We start from the raw sequence: 18,134 nt of genomic DNA, 5'->3' as shown, positions 1-18,134 counted from the left end.
GGTGGTGAGCCGTCTTCTTGAACCGCTGCAGTCCGTGTGGTGACGGTTCTCCCACAGTGCTCTTAGGAAGGGAGTTCCAGGATTTTGACCCAGCGACGATGAAGGAACGGTGATATATTTCCAAGTTGGGATGGTGTGTGACTTGGAGGGGAACGTGCAGGTGGTGTTGTTCCCATGTGCCTGCTGCTCTTGTCCTTCTAGGTGGTCGAGATCGCGGGTTTGGGAGGTGCTGTCGAAGAAGCCTTGGCGAGTTGCTGCAGTGCATCCTGTGGATGGTACACACTGCAGCCACTGTGCGCCGGTGGTGAAGGGAGTGAATGTTTAGGGTGGTGGATGGGGTGCCAATCAAGCAGGCTGCTTTATCTTGGATGGTGTCGAGCTTCTTGAGTGTTGTTGGAGCTGCACTTATCCAGGCAAGTGGAGAGTATTCCATCACACTCCTGACTTGTGCCTTGTAGATGGTGGAAAGGCTTTGGGGAGTCAGGAGGTGAGTCATTCGCCGCAGAATACCCAGCCTCTGACCTGCTCTTGTAGCCACAGTATTTATATGGCTGGTCCAGTTAAGTTTCTGGTCAATGGTGACCCCCAAGATGTTGATGGTGGGGGATTCGGCGATGGTAATGCCGTTCAATGTTAAGGGGAGGTGGTTAGACTCTCTCTTTTTGGAGATGGTCATTGCCTGGCACTTTTCTGGTGCGAATGTTACTTGCCACTTATGAGCCCAAGCCTGGATGTTGTCCAGGCCTTGCTGCACGCGGGCTCGGACTGCTTCATTATTTGAGGGGTTGCGAATGGAACTGAACACTGTGCAATCATCAGCGAACATCTCCATTTCTGACCTTATGATGGAGGGAAGGTCATTGATGAAGCAGCTGAAGATGGTTGGGACTAGGACACTGCCCTGAGGAACTCCTGCAGCAATGTCCTGGGGCTGAGATGATTGGCCACCAACAACCACTACGATCTTCCTTTGTGCTAGGTATGACTCCAGCCACTGGAGAGTTTTCCCCCTGATTCCCATTGACTTCAATTTTACTGGGGCTCCTTGGTGCCACACTCAGTCAAATGCTGCCTTGATGTCAAGGGCAGTCACTCTCACCTCACCTCTGGAATTCAGCTCTTTTGTCCATGTTTGGACCAAAGCTGTAATGAGGTCTGGGGCCGAGTGGTCCTGGCGGAACCCAAACTGAGCATCGGTGAGTAGGTTATTGGTGAGTAAGTGCCGCTTGATAGCACTGTCGACAATACCTTCCATCACTTTGCTGATGATTGAGAGTAGACTGATGAGGCGGTAATTGGCCGGATTGGATTTGTCCTGCTTTTTGTGGACAGGACATACCTGGGCAATTTTCCACATTGTCGGGTAGATGCCAGTGTTGTAGCTGTACTGGAACAGCTACAACAATGCCAACATACCTAGTCCAAAGGCAAAACTGGAAACTGCACAGACAGACTGGTAGGCTGAACCAGGAGGCCGAAGATGGGTGACAGAGGTGCCTGGGAGCGAAATGGAGGCAGTCTTCCAAAACCCCTTTGGCCGACCTCACTGGGGGAAATCATGAGACACCCCCTTTACCACCACGCCTCTTACTCTGCCACTGATTTGGAATCATGCTTTCCACTGTCTCTTTCCTAAGGAACGTGTCAGCCTTCACTGCTTTCAGGATTGATGAGAGAGTGATCCACTTCTAAGGGCTACTATATGCTTCCTCACCTTGAATATTTTCCTTTCTTCTTACATTGTTCCAGCTCATTCAACCATCCTGGACAGAAAAGAAGTGATCTATTTTTCTACACAGTTCTCAAATGCATAAAAGGAGACTTCAGCATTTGGCAGCTACGTTCCTCTCCCAAATAAAGTAAACTTTGTTTAAGTGGCTCCCAAATAATACGGAAATATACACATTTTCTTTTCATTACCTGATTCTTTCTCCCCTAATTATTCTGGTCCATCTTTGTGCTACTGGCAAAACTCCCACCATTTATAATTTTTCTTATATCATTAGCAGCCACTGCCTCTGGATATGTACCTCAAATGCAGTTGGTAAGCAATCTTGAATGCTACAGAATAAAACTGACATTTAGCAGCATATCACAGCACAACAGAGGAACAGAACACAATTAGAGTAACCAAAGCATTACAAAAATTGAAGTAAAATCTAACCCATGCTATTTAAATATTTTATTTTACCATTCCTCTTAAATCTAGTGGCATTTGAATGAAAAGCTTGAATATTGATTAATGCACCCAAATTGGCCAAATTCTGTTACTCTTGTTTCTTAGGTCTTGGGGGGGGAGATTTCCTCTGTTTGCCATTTGTAGTGAAATTGCAAATGTGTTCTTTAATCATGTTCATGCTTTTTCTCCAAATAACACTCAGTTCTTCTAATTATTGTTGGCATGTAGATTGACTAGGTGAAAAGTTGTGTAATGTTGGAAGATGTCATTGCAAACTTTATTATAAACCAGTTAATGTGTTTATAGCAGAAACTCTGCACAAATAAGATTTTTTTAATGGTAAGATGTATTCCATGTGAAGTGTCACATGATCATTTTTTGGGGCTTTTACCCTAGTTATTTTTCTCTGGTTCAACTTCAAGGATCACTTCTAAAAATGAACCCTTGCACCCTATGAACTGAAGTGTGCCTTTATCTACTCAATATTTGGGTAATTGTAGTGAGCCCTGGGTGATACTGAATCCCTTGTCACTGTATCTCAGGTTTAATGGAAACATCATGTACCTTCTCATGGCTGTTTGACTTTGAAACAGCGAGAGCGGGACCAGCGACCGAGAAGGGCAGGAATAAAACGCGATGGCCGAGGTCTGGGTGTGAAGTGCGGCGGGGGTATGAAATGTGGCCTGGAGCCCAAGTATAAAGCATGGTGGGAGTAATAAAACGCAGCCTGGAGACCGGGTGTAAAGTGCGGCCGGGGTATAAAGTGGGGCCCAGAGCATGGGTATAAAGCGCGGCCCGGAGCCCGGGTATAAAGCGCGGCCTGGAGCATGGGTATAAATCGCGGCCCGGAGCACGGGTAGAAATCGCGGCCCGGAACACGGGTATAAATCGCTGCCCGGAACACAGGTATAAATCGCTGCCCGGAACACGGGTATAAATCGCTGCCCGGAGCACGGGTATAAATCGGGGCCCGGAGCATGGGTATAAATCGGGGCCTGGAGCATGGGTTTAAATGTGGCCCGGAACATGGGTTTTAACGCGGCCCGGAGCACGGGTATAAATCGCGGCCCGGAACACGGGTATAAATCGCGGCCCGGAACACGGGTATAAATCGCGGCCCGGAGCACGGGTATAAATCGCGGCCCGGAGCACGGGTATGAATCGCGGCCCGGAGCACGGGTATAAATCGCGCGGCGAAAGAGCGAGCAAAAAATAATCAAGGAATGACATCACAAGACAGCAGGTGATTGGTTGTTAAATATTACTGTTATATTTTGCTCTCTCAGCTCGGACAGTGGTTTAAAGTAAGAGCTGGGAAACTATAACTATTACTTTATTAAATTAACAACTTAACTAGATAAACGAATTAGTTAATAAAACTTAAAATATTGAGTGAATAAAATCTTTAACTAATTAAATATATAAAACAAGGTTAGATAGAGATGGCAGGGCAGGTGGTGTGCCGTAACTGCAGCAGGTGGGAGTTGGTGGAGAGCAGCGAGATCCCGAGCAACCATATCTGCAGTAAGTGTCTGAAGCTCGAGGAAATTTGGCTCACAGTTGTTGAGCTGGAGTCCGAGCTGCAGACGTGGAGATGTATCAGGGAGGGTGAGAGTTACCTGGACACATAGATCCAGGAGGCAGTCACACCCCTTAGGTTAGGTCGTAGTTTAGATGTGGTCAGTGGTTAGGGTCAGGAGGATGTGACTATGAGGCATACAGGCATGGGGACCCAGGATGCAGTGATGGAGGAGCCTCAGCCTTTGACCGTGTCCAACAGGTATGTTACCTGTATGGATGAGAACAAAGACTGCAGGAAGGATGGTCAAGCTGACCATGGCACAGTAGCACGGGAGGCCATTCAAATGCGGGGGGTGGGGGGGGGGGGGCGGGGGAGAGTAAAAAGGAATGTGGTAGTGGTAGGGGATCATATAGGGGGATAGGAACTGTTCTCTGCAGCCACGACCGGGCGTCCCAAAGGCTGTGTTGCCTGCCTGGTGCCAGCATTAACGATATCTCCTCCCGGGTGGAAAAGAACTTGGTGCATGAGGGGGGAGGATCCAGTTGTTGCGTTCCTCGTAGGAATCAATGAAGTAGGTAAAACTAGGAATGAGTTTCTGCTGAGGGATTTTGAGGAGCTAGGGTCCAAATTAATAAGCAGAACCTCAAAGATAATAGTCTCTGGATTACTACCTGAGCCACGCGCAAATTGGCAAATGCGTGGCTCAAAGTGTGATGTGGGAGAGAGGGGTTTCGATTCATGGGGCATTGGCACCAGTACTAGGAAAAGAGGGAGCTGTTCCATTGGGATCCACTTAAACCGGGCTGGGACCAGTGTCCTGGCGAATCAAATAACTAGGGCTGTAGATAGGGCTTTAAACTAAAAAAGGGGGGTGGGTTCAGGAAAGGGTAAATTTATGAATCTAAAGAGAAAAGTCAAGGCCATGGAGCAGTGCAGTGATTCAGGTAAAGATAAGCAGAGTGTGAGAGGAAGGGACAGAATATTTAACGATAATGGTGCATCAGTGAATAAGGTCAAATCAGGGGAAAATGGGAAAAAATTAAAATCAAAGGCACTTTATCTGAACGCGCAAAGCATTCGTAACAAGATAGACAAATTAATGGCACAAATAGAGATAAATGGGTTTGATCTGGTAGCCATTACTGAGAAGTAATTGCGGGGTGACCAAGGTTTGGAACTAAATATTCCAGGGTACTTGACTTTTCGAAAAGACAGACAAATGGAAAAGGGGAGTGGGGAGGGGAGGGGGCGGGGTTGCTCTGACAATAAAGGATGAGATAAAGACAGTAGTGAGAAAGGATCTTAGCTCAGAAAATCAAGATGTAGAATCAATATGGGTGGAGATAGGAAATAACAAGGGGCAGAAAACATTGGTGAGAGTAGTTTATAGGCCCCCTAACAGCAGTTATAGTGTTGGACAGAGTGTACATCAAGAAATAAGAGGAGCATGTAACAAAGATAATGCAATAATCATGGGGGACTTTAATCTTGATATAGACTGGGCAAATCAAATTGGCAAAAGTAGTTCATGGAATGCTTTCGAGACAGTTTCCTAGAACAATATGTCATGGAACTAACCAGGGAACAGGCTATTCTCGATCTTGTCTTGTGTAATGAGACAGGGTTAATTAGTAATCTCATAGTAAGGGACACTCTGGGAAAAAGTGATATAATTTCACATTGAGTTTGAGAGTGACGTACTTAAGTCTGAAATTAGAGTCTTAAACTTAAACAAAGTCAATTACACAGGTATGATGGGTGATATGGCTAAGGTTGATTGGGAAATTAGATTAAAAGGTATGATGGTAGATAAGCAATGGCATACATTTAAAGAAATATTTCATAATTCTCAATGAGTATACATTCCCTTGAGAATTAGAAACGCCACGGGAAAAGTGATCCATCCATGGCTAACTAAAGAAGGTAAGGATAGTGTTAGGTTAGAAGAAGACGCTTACAATATTGCCAAGAAGAGTAGTAAGCCTGAGAGTTTTAGGAGAGTTTTAGGAACCAGCAAAGGATGACCAAAAAATTGATGAAGCGGGAGAAATGAGAATAAACTAACAAGAAATATAAAAACAGATTGTAAGAGCTTCTACACATAAGTAAAAAGGAAGAGATTAGCGAAAGTAAACATGAATCCCTTGGAGGCTGAGACAGAAGAAATTATAATGGGGAATAAGGAAATGGCAGAGACGTTGAACAGATATTTTGTGTCTGTCTTCATCGTAGAAGACATAAAATACATACTAGAAATAGGTAGGGAACCAAGGGTCTAATGAGAGAGAGGAACTTAAAATAAAGTAATTAATACTAGTAAAGAAAAAGTACTGGAGAAATCAAGGGGACTAAAAGCTGACAAATCCCCTGGACCACATGGCCATCATCCTAGGGTTTTAAAAGAGGTGGCTGCAGAGATAGTGGATGCATTGGTTGTGATCTTCCAAAATTCCCTGGATTCTCGAACAGTCCCAGTGGATTGGAAGGTAGCAAATGTAAAACCACTATTCAAGAAAGGAGGGAGAGAGAAAACAGGCAATTACAGGTCAGTTAGCCTGACATTAGTCATCAGGAAAATGCTGGAAACCATTAGTAAGGATGTGGTAACGAGGCACTTAGAAAATCACAATATGATTTGGTTTCAACATGGTTTTATGAGAGGGAAATCGTGTTTGACAAATCTATTCGAGTTTTTTGAGGATGTAACTAGCAGGACAGATAAAGAGAAACCAGTGGATGTAGATAATTCGGATTTTCAAAAGGCATTCGATAAGGTGCCACACGAAAGGTTGTTACACAAGATAAGGGCTCATGGGGTTGGGGGTCATATATTAGCATGGATAGAAGATTGGTTAATTGACAGAAAACAGAGAGTAGGAACAAATGGGTCATTTTCAGGTTGGCAGGCTGTAACTTGTGGGGTGCCGCAAGGATCAGTGCTTGGGCCTCAGCTATTTACAATCTATATTATGATTTAAATGAAGAGACCGAGTATAATGTATCCAAGTTTGCTGATGATACAAAGCTAAGTGAGAAAGTAGGCTGTGAGGAGGACACAAAGAGATATAGACAGGTTAAGTGAATGGACAAGAAGGTGGCAGATGGAGTATAATGTGGGGAAATGTGAGGTTATTCACTTTGGTAGGAAGAATAGAAAAACAGAATATTTTATAAATGGTGAGAAACTATTAAATGTTAGTGTTCAGGGGGATTTGGGTGTTCTTGTACATGACGCACAGAAAGTTAACATGCAGGTACAGCAAGCAATTAGGAAGGTAAATGGGATGTTGGCATATATTGAGGTTAAGTTACGAGGAGAGATTACACAAATTGGGGTTGTATTCTCTAGAGTTTCGAAGGTTAAGGGGTGATCTGATCGAAGTTTATAAGATATTAAGGGGAACAGATAGGGTGGATAGAGAGAAACTATTTCCGCTGGTTGGGGATTTTAGGAGTGGGGGCACAGTCTAAAAATTAGAGCCAGACCTTTCAGGAGCGAGATTAGAAAACATTTCTACACACAAAGGGTTGTAGAAGTTTGGAACTCTCTTCCGCAAACGGCAATTGATACTAGCTCAATTGCTAAATTTAAATCTGAGATAGATAGCTTTTTTGCAACCAAAGGTATTAAGGGATATGGGCCAAAGGCAGGTATATGGAGTTAGATCACAGATCAGCCATGATCTTATCAAATGGCGGAGCAGGCACGAGGGGCTGAATGGCCTACTCCTGTTCCTTTGTTCCTATGTATTGCAAGGGCGTTGGAGTACAAGAGTAAGGAAGTCTTGCTGAAATTGTACAGGGCTTTGGTGAGACCACACCTGGAGTACTGTGCACAGTTTTGGTCTCCTTACCTAAAGAAGGATATACTTTCCTTGGAGGCAGTGCAACAAAGGTTCACTGGATTGATTCCTGGGATGAGAGGTCTGTCCTATGAGGAGAGATTGAGTAGAATGGGCCTATACTCTCTGGAGTTTAGAAGAATAAGAGATGATCTCATTGAAACATATAACATTTTGAAAGGGCTTGACAGGGTAGATGCTGAAAGGTTGTTTCCCCTGGCTGGAGAGTCTAGAACTAGGGGGCTTAGTCTCAGGATAAGGGGTCGGACATTTAGGACAGAGATGAGGAGAAATTTCTTCACTCAGAGGGTTGTGAATCTTTTGGAATTCTCTACCTCAGAGGGCTGTGGCTGCTCAGTCTTGAGTATATTCAAGTCTGAGATCGATAGATTTTTGGACACTAAGTGAATCAAGGGATATGGGGATTGGATGGGAAAGTGGAGTTGAGGTTGAAGATCAGCCATGATCTTATTGAATGGCAGAGCAGGCTCGAGGGGCTGTATGGTCTTATCCTGCTCCTATTTATGATGATCTTATGTTCTTATTGGACTGCGACTTAAGCTATAAGCTACTAGAGTCATTGTAGTGAATCATAGAATGATACAACACAGGAAGCCATTCAGCCCATTGTGCCTACATCAGCTCTTTAGTAGAGCTATCCAATTAGTCCCACTCCCCTGCTCTTTCCCCATAGCTCTGTAAATGTTTTCCCTTCAAGTATTTATCTAATTCCCTTTTGAAAGTTACGATTGAATTTGCTTCCATCACCCTTTCAGACAGTGCATTCCAGATCACAACAACTCATCGTGTAAAAATGTTTTTCCTCATGTTGCCTCTGGTTCTTTTGCCAATCACCTTAAATCTGTGTTGTGTTTACCGACCCTTCTGCCACTGAAAACAATTTCTCCTTATTTACCCTATCAAAACTGTTCATGATTTTGAACACCTCTATCACAAATCCCCTTAACCTTCTCTGTTCTTAGGACAACCACCCCAGCTTCTCCAGTCTCTCCACATAACTGAAGTCCCTCATCCCTGCCACCATTCCAGTAAATCTCTTCTGCATCCTTTCTAAAGCCTTGACATGCTTCCTAAAGTGTGGTGCCCAGAATTGAAAACAATACCCCAGCTGAGGCCTAACCAGTGTTTTCTAAAGGTTCAGCATAACTTCCTCGTATTTGTACTCTATGCCTCTATTAATAAAGCCCAGGGTCCCATATTCTTTGTTAACAGCCTTCTTAATTTGTCCTGCCACCTTCAAAGATTTGTTTACATACACCCCCAGGTCTCTCTGTTTCTACATCCCCTTTAAAATTGTACCATTTATTTTATATTGCATCTCCTCATTCTTCCTACCAAAATGTATCATTTCACACTTCTCTGCATTAAATTTCATCTGCCATGTGTCTGCCCATTTCACCAGTATGTCCATGTTCTCCTGACGTCTGTTACTATCCTCCTCATTGTTTACTACATTTCCAAGTTTCACGTCATCTGCAAACTTTGAAATTATGCACTCCGTACCAGATCATTAATATATATCAAAAAGATACAGTAATATACAGTCAGGAGGGAGTGGCCCTGGGAGTCCTCAAAATTGACTCTGGACCCCATGAAATCTCATGGCATCAGGTCAATGATGGGCAAGGAAACCTCCTGCTGATTACCACCTACCAGCCTCCCTCAGCTGATGAATCAGTCCTCCTCCATGTTGAATGCCACTTGGAGGAAGCACTGAGGGTAGCAAGGGCATAGAATGTACTCTGGGTGGGGGACTTCAATGTCCATCGCCAAGAGTGGCTCGGTAGCACCACTACTGTCCGAGCTGGTCGAGTCCTGAAGGACATAGCTGCTAGACTGGGCATGCAGCAGGTGGTGAGCAAACCAACACGAGGGAAAAACGTGCTTGACCTCGTCCTCACCAATCTACCTGTCGCAGATGCATCTGTCCATGACAGTATTGGTAGGAGTGACCACCGCACAGTCCTCGTGGAGTTGAAGTCCCATCTTCGCACTGAGGACACCATCTAACATGTTGTGTGGCACTACCACCTTGCTAAATGGGATAGATTCAGAACAGATATAGCAGCTAAAAACTGGGCAACCATGAGGTGCTGTGGGCCATCAGCAGCAGCAGAATTGTATTCCAGCACAATCTGTAACCTCATGGCCCGGCATATTCCTCACTCTACCATTACCAACAAGCCAGGGGATAAACCCTGGTTCAATGAGGAGTGTAGAAGAGCATTCCAGGAGCAACACCAGGCGTACCTAAAAATGAGGTGCCAGCCTGGTGAAGCTACAACTCAGGACTGCATGCATGCTAAACAGCGGAAGCAACATGCTATAGACAGAGCTAAGCAATTCCACAACCAACGGATCAGATCAAAGCTCTGCAGTCCTGCCACATCCAGTCGTGAATGGTGGTGGATAATTAAACAACTAACGGGAAGAGAAGGCTCTGTAAACATCCCCATCCTCAATGATGGTGGAGTCCAGCACGTGAGTGCAAAAGACAAGGCTGAAGCGTTTGCAACCATCTTCAGCCAGAAGTGCCGAGTGGATGATCCATCTCGGCCGCCTCCCGATATCCCCACCATCACAGAAGCCAGTCTTCAGCCAATTCGATTCACTCCACGTGATATCAAGAAACAGCTGAGTGCACTGGATACAGCAAAGGCTATCGGCCCCGACAACATCCCGGCTATAGTGCTGAAGACTTGTGCTCCAGAACTAGCTGCACCTCTAGCCAAGCTGTTCCAGTACAGCTACAACACTGGCATCTACCCGACAATGTGGAAAATTGTCCAGGTATGTCCTGTCCATAAAAAGCAGGACAAATCCAATCGGGCCAATTACCGCCCCATCAGTCTACTCTCGATCATCAGCAAAGTGATGGAAGGTGTCGTCGACAGTTCTATCAAGCGGCACTTACTCACGAATAACCTGCTCACTGATGCTCAGTTTGGGTTCCGCCAGGACCACTCGGCTCCAGACCTCATTACAGCCTTGGTCGAAACATGGACAAAAGAGCTGAATTCCAGAGGTGAGGTGAGAGTGACTGCCCTTGACATCAAGGCAGCATTTGACCGAGTGTGGCACCAAGGAGCCCTAGTAAAATTGAAGTCAATGGGAATCAGGGGGATAACTCTCCAGTGGCTGGAGTCATACCTAGCACAAAGGAAGATGGTAGTGGTTGTTGGTGGCCAATCATCTCAGCCCCAGTACATTGCTGCAGGAGTTCCTCAAGGCAGTGTCCTAGGCCCAACCATCTTCAGCTGCTTCATCAATGACCTTCCCTCCATCATAAGGTCAGAAACGGGGATGTTCGCTGATGATTGTACAGTGTTCATTTCCATTCACAACCGCTCAGATAATGAAGCAGTCCAAGCCCGCATGCAGCAAGACCTGGACAACATTCAGGCTTGGGCTCATAAGTCGCAAGTAACATTCGTGCCAGAAAAGTGCCAGGCAATGACCATCTCCAACAAGAGAGAGTCTAACTACCTCCCCTTGACATTCAACGGCATTACCATCGCCGAAACCCCCATCATCAACATCCTGGGGGTCACCATTGACCAGAAACTTAATTGGACCAGCCATATAAATACTGTGGCTACAAGAGCAGGTCAGAGGCTGGGTATTCTGCAGTGAGTGACTCACCTCCTGACTCCCCAAAGTCTTTCCACCATCTACAATGCACAAGTCAGGATTGTGATGGAATACTCTCCACTTGCCTGGATGAGTGCAGCTCCCACAACACTCAAGAAGCTCGTCACCATCCAGGACAAAGCAGCCCGCTTGATTGGCACCCCATCCACCACCCTAAACATTCACTCCCTTCACCACCGGTGCACAGTGGCTGCAGTGTGTACCATCCACAGGATGCACTGCAGCAACTCGCCAAGGCTTCTTCGACAGCACCTCCCAAACCCGTGACCTCTACCACCTAGAAGGACAAGAGCAGCAGGCGCATGGGAACAACACCACCTGCATGTTCCCCTCCAAGTCACACACCATCCCGACTTGGAAATATATCGCTGTTCCTTCATCGTCGCTGGGACAAAATCCTGGATCTCCCTAACAGCACTGTGGGAGAACCTTCATCACACGGACTGCAGCGGTTCAAGAAGGCGGCTCACCACCACCTTCTCAAGGGTAATGAGGGACGGGCAATAAATGCCAGCCTCGCTAGCGACGCTCACATCCCATGAACGAATAAAAAAAAGATCACTGGCCCTAATACTGACCCCTGGGGAACACCACTGTATACTTCCCTCCAGTCTCAAAAACAACCGTTCACCACTACTTTCTGCTTTCTGTCCCCTAACCAATTTGTATCTATGCTGTCACTGTCCTTTTAATTCCATGGGCTTTAATTTTGCTGACAAGTCTATTACGTGGTACTTTATCAAACACCTTTTGGAAGTCCATATGCACATCATCAACCGCACTGCCCTCCAACCCTCTCCGTTACTTCATCAAAGAACTCAATCAACTTAGTCAAACACATTTTGCCTTTAACAAATCCATGCTGACTTTTATTTGTTAGCCTATTCTTTTCCAAGTGCCAATTGATTTTGTCCCGGATTATTGTCTCTAAAAGTCTCCCCACCACTAACGTTCGGCTGGCTGGCCTGTAATTGCCAGGTCGATCCCTCTTCGCTTTTTGGAACAGGGGTGTAACATTGCAATCCTCCAGGTCTCTAGCACCCCCCTCCCATAACAAAGGAAGTTTCCAAGATTGTGGCCAGAGCCTCTGCAATATCCGCCTTCACTTCCCTCAGTAACCTAGGATGCATCCCATCCTAGTAAGTAAGTAAACAGTAGTGAATACCATCAGTAGATTTACAGTAATTATAAACTTCACTATTCCTTCACTGATACAGACAAAAAATGACAGTTGCATCTCCTGTGCTAACATTCAGTAGAAAAATGAACCTACAGGAAGTTTTGACTATCGGCTAAATGACTCAGACAGAAGCCTTGTGAATAGATGTAAATTGGGGTCATATGAGCCCAAAGCAATTTTAACGGTCTACTGGGGCGACCATCCACAAAGACCTTTACAGGTAAGTGCAAATTTTATTTTTATGGGGCCAGGAAGAGCAGGAGTTAAACAAACGGGATATGCAAATAGCCTTGTGAAGATAAAACCACTCTTGAATATCTGGCCCTTTGTAATGAATGAATAATTACCAGATGTTCCACTCTGCTTCCTGTGGGCACCCCATCTTTGCCTGGGGCAAATATAAGTTGAAGTTTATGGGTTATGAATAAAGGAAAGCCAGTGAAGAGAGCACTGGAATAAAAAGTCTAGAAGTGACAAAAGTATGAATAAAAGTTTCTGCGGCAGAGGCAGCCAATTTCGTTGAGATGAATGGATATGAGGTTTGAAGCTCAACCCAAAGTTGAATAGGACGCCAAGGTTTCACATGCATAAACTTGGTTCTTCAACCTAAAACAGAATGTTAAAATATATTTAATAGGATGTACAAAGTAAGTTAGACTACACAAACAAAATCACCAGAGCCTGACAGTGACTAAACTAACTTTCAGTTGACCTTCATGAAAGGAGGATTAGAGATAAGTGTTTAAGCTCCTTCCTGATTGTGTTGCTGCTGAAAGCAGGGAAACAAACATTTTTATTTGGTGCAGGTACTTTTTGTGCTATACTGGAGTTTCACTTATTTTACTGTTGCCTGCCTATGAACATAGGTCTTGATTTTGTTTTGTCTTAGAATTTTTCCATATGGGAATGCAGTTCATGGTCCATTTATTCAGAATATGAGGGCTCTTTTGTACTTTTGAAACATGGCTCCAGCTGGTTGAGGAATGGCGATTAAAAATACCTAGGTGTGAAACATTTAGGACGAATAGCAAAGGAAGAAAAGGAAAATAGATAGCGAAATTAATTAGGAATAACATAATTGTGTGAAAACGTAAGGATTTAAATGCAGAAGTGGATTTAGTTAAGGAATAGCAAGGAATCAGTCCCGCTAGTGAGAATATATTATAGACCAATAAACAGTGGACAAGATATCGAGGATGAAACTTATAGAAAAATTAGGCATGTATCACTGCTAGTTATATTGTACGACATTTCAATCCTCCACCATGATTCCACCACCAAATACATCCTCCCCTCCCCTTGCTGCATTTGGAGGATTATTCCCCCCATGCCACCCAAGTCCACTCCTCCATCGCCCCTAACACCTCCTCTCCTTATCCAAGAACCTGCCCGTGCAAGAGCAGGAGGTGCAGCACATGCCCTTCCACCTGCTCCCATACTAATGTCCAGGGCGGCAGACAATCCTTCCGGGTGCGAAAGCGATTTATTTGTTCTTCTTCCAACTTAGTATACTGTGCTGTGCACAATGTGGCCTCTTCTACATCGGGGAGACAAAATGCAGATTGCGCGATCGCTTTGCTGAACACCGCCATTCCGTCCACAAGTATGGCCCTGAGCTTCCAGTCTCTTGCCACTTTAATTCTCCATCCCACTACCATTTTGATGTCTCTGTCCTTGGCCTCCTACACTGTTCCAGTGAAGCTCAAGCAACAACGTATATCTTTCTGCTGGGCCTCAGGCCTCAACATTGACTTTACCAACATCAGACCTTAACAACAGCTTCCATTTTCTCAGACAGCTGGTGCTGGTGATGTAGGACGGGTGTAGCACAGCTTCGGGGAATGAGGGAGTTTGTGAGCTGGTGCTTGGGATAGGGATCCCCGACTGGTACATGGCTGATGGGGTAGTCTGCACACTTCCTTTTTCTTCTAACCTGTAGCCTAACATGTAAATAAACATGTATCAAACAGCTAGGTTGTGTTCGAATTATGAACATCCTTTAAGATTTCAGAGTGACAAGTTTCACATCTAAACTACAGTCTGTATTTGTGCTATGCTGCAGGGTAGCCATGTAAGATAAGCATTCTATAGGGCTATTGGATTGGACAAAAGCTTTTAGTGGGACAGCAGGGAATGAGTAACTGGTAATGAGGAAACCTTTTGTGGCATGCATATTTTGAGCAGTTACTTGAAATAGTTTTCTATTTCAAGTACCTGTTGTTGCCTGATCTTCTAATTAGTGCAGATAGCATGGACCTTATCAGTTATCTTCTGCCAAGCTTGCTGCACCAGTCACTACTTCTGTGTCAGTGAGGACAACCCTCCTTTCCTTCAGTTCCTGCAGCATCAGCTCTAGTGCAGCACTGAATGGAGGAGAAGCCTCCATGTTTCATGAATTCTCAGTCGCAGATCCCTTCCTCCCTATGCTGGTTGACCATATTGCAGTTTAAATGTTTGCTGGAGCCACTTAAATCATTCTTAACTGCTGAAGTTCTGTGGTTGCTATACCAGTCAGCCTGCTGTTCAGACAGGAGCTTCCATAAAATACACACAAAAGATATGCAAATCCCGAATATCAGAAGTAAATGGTCATGCAAGTGTCGTCACAGAAATTACTTGCAATGCATTGTTAATTTTGAGACCTAAAATAGACTAACAATATGCTACATCTGTTGTGGGATGCTGTATAAGAGATACGTTTTGGCTCATTTACTATATTCTGCTTACATTAGCACAAAATTATGATTTTTTTGTGCTGAAACCTTCACAGCAATACTTCTCTCTTTTCCAAGATTCATCAGTTTGCCTCCATTGAAAGTCTACAGACTGCTATTGTTTCATTGCAATTCCTCCCTCAACACATAAATCAAACACTGCATGAAAGAAAGGGAGATTTAAAATCTTTAAAACTAGACAAATCCCTATGTTTTCTTTAATATAACTTTCCTGTGAATTTAACAGCTCATTTATGTACAGTATACGCCTAATACCAAATACTATAATTTTCAATAAAGGTTTAGAAATGAATCTGTGATTAATCTGGCCATCCTTGAATAGCCCCAAATGCTGACATAAGCTACCAGGCAAAGAGGATGGTTCAGCTTTTGGACAACTTGGACAGCTTTTAGAATGTGGATTAATCCCTGTTCTGTAAGAAAAAGATACCAGGGTTGAGCTCCACTATATTTGAAAGGCGAATAACACAACCACAGGGAAAACAGCCTCTGCTTGCTCTCCAGGGATATGCCTTACTCCAAGACCACTGAAGATTCAAATCTATCTACCAGCTCTGAACTAGAATTGGACAGATATTTTTCACAAGTACACCTACTTCTCCACAATCCCAAACCATCATCGAATAGATGGACAAATAGGCCACATACTGCTAAACTCCCATAGAATGGACAAAATAAAAACTGTGTTTTTTGCCTGGTGCAATAATGTACTCACATGGATATATTTTTCTTCTCGGCTATGTTAATGTCAGTTTAAACTCTAACACCAGCTTATCGGACAAAACATTTGTTATCCATGTCAGAATTTGGAATCAACTGTGTGTTTTTTATTCCAATGCAGCTACATGCTACTTTCATGGAATGACAAGATGATCCAAACCTACTTTTAAAGCTTAAATGAAAAATATGGAAGTTACTGAATTAGCTGTCAACGATAGCATACTTGCTGCTAACAAGTAATGGTTAAATGGCTTGAATAGAAGAAGAAGCTGCTTTTACTCAAGAATCACAATACCATTCTGAAGTATTTTGGCCCACTTTATCCATTGTTGGAAAGAAACATGTTGTCCTAATTCACTGCATGAGTACAGAAGGCCAAAGCCTTTATTATCCCTTGTCATTACCAACTAATTCTTACATGGCTATTGTCACTGTACATGAAGTATTCATTGATCCAAAGATGAATGTGTGGCTGAATGGTATATTTTACCCAATGCTAATCAAATTGGTGAGTTTACTGATCATTGCCTAATTTCTGTGAGGGAAACAATCATTTTATGTGAATCTGGAGGTTTGACGGGTGAAATGATTAGGGACCAGTTAATGAAATGACTAGCCCATATTCAGGAAAGATTATTCTTGAGGTAGACCCTTGAAAAAGCATCAATTAAACAACAGATTCAAGCTACTATTAGTGAAGCCAAATCATTGCTTAATAAAGTATGTATAAAATTGACACTTTCTCTGAGTCCTGGCTCCTTCATAAAAATTTTTTAACATTGATAAACTTATTCCTAATTCCAAAGAAAAGGTATCAAGCCTGAGGCATTTCTGTTTCAAAACCATGAATGAAGAAGATTAGCTTCCCCTGTGCACTAGTTGACGTCCCGTAACATTGTGAATGGGATGGGGGTGAAGATTAAGTGCAGTATTCGGGGCAAGCATGGTTAGAGGACAGATGGATAATTGGACACACACGGGGTGTTAGGAAGGCAGAGAAGAGGGGAGGGAAGAGAGGAAGAAGAGGAGAGACAAGAGAAGAGAGAGGATGGGCGGGGAAGAGGACGGAGGTAAAGGGACAACAGGGAGGTAAGGAATGTGGAAGAGAAGGGAGAAGAGGAGAGGTGGATGATGGGAAATGGGGGTAAGGATGAAGTGTATGAGAAAGGGAGAGGGGAGGGGACAAAGGAGGAAAACAGGATTGGAAGGATGATGGGAGGAGGAGAGGGTGGAGGATGTTTGGTTGATTAGTGGTGGTGGTTGGGAATAGTTACCCGGCCTGGTCAAATTCATGCTGAGATGTGGGGAGGAGGAAGAGAAATTGGGAGCCAAATCATTTTCATAAAGTTTTAGATTAATTTATTGACTTTAAAACTTACCTTCTTTACTTGCTTATACAAATTATGACTATTATCTCAACAAATTAGGCTGCTCCACAGCAAGATTCAATGGCCGTGGCCTGCAATTGCAGGCAGCCTCAAACAGTTTTTTTGGTGTTGACTCTGAACATGCTCTGCTGAAGCTGTTATTAAAATATTAAGAACATAGGAACAATAGGAACAGGTGTAGGCCATTCAGCCCCTCGAGCCTGCTCTTCCATTCAATTAGATAACGGCTGATCTGCACCTCAATTCCATTTACCCGCCTTTGCTCTGTAACTGAGAGGATATACTTATCAGGAAAGGCTGAACAGGCTGGGGGTCTGAAGGCTGAGGGGTGACCCAATAGAGATTTTTAAGATAATGAAAGGGTTTGATAGGGTAGATGTAGAGATAATGCTTCCACTTGTAGGGGAGTCCAAAACTAGAAGTCATAAATAAAAGATAATCACTAATAAATCTAATAGGAAATTCAGGAGAAACTTCTTTACCCAAAGAGTGGTAAGAATGTGGAACGTGCTACCACAGGGAGTAGTTGAGGCAAATAGCATAGATGCATTTAAGGGGAAGCTAGATAAGTTCATGAGGGCAAAAGGAATAGAGGGGTATGCTGATGGGATTAGATGAAGTAGGGAGGGAGGAGGCTCATGTGGAGCATAAATGCCAGCATGGACCAGTTGGGCTGAATGGCCTGTTTCTGTGCTGTAGATTTGATGTAACTTGATGATGTACCCTCACCGAACAAAAGTCTATCTATCTCAGTCTTGAGAGTTCCAATTGTCCTAGCATCCACAGCCTTTTGGAGGAAGAGTTTTCCAGATTTATACTACCTTTTGTAATGCACTCAACATTAGATGTTAACCATGTTTACCACCAAGTTTTACTCTAGTAATCTAATTGCTTTC

At 43.9% G+C, this 18,134-nt stretch overlaps 1 protein-coding gene across 1 annotated transcript in view; it reads right to left on the bottom strand.

Annotated features, from left to right (window-relative positions):
• The window catches only part of LOC137323576 (low-density lipoprotein receptor-related protein 1-like), a 1,400,855-nt gene that overhangs the window by 1,097,932 nt on the left and 284,789 nt on the right, over positions 1-18,134 (bottom strand). The gene's annotated exons all lie outside the window — the stretch shown is intronic.

This window comes from Heptranchias perlo, chromosome 7 (assembly GCF_035084215.1).
Source record: "Heptranchias perlo isolate sHepPer1 chromosome 7, sHepPer1.hap1, whole genome shotgun sequence".
Lineage (NCBI taxonomy): Eukaryota > Metazoa > Chordata > Chondrichthyes > Hexanchiformes > Hexanchidae > Heptranchias > Heptranchias perlo.
Note: the sequence above shows the minus strand (reverse complement) of the source record. Positions and strands in the feature narration are given on the sequence as shown.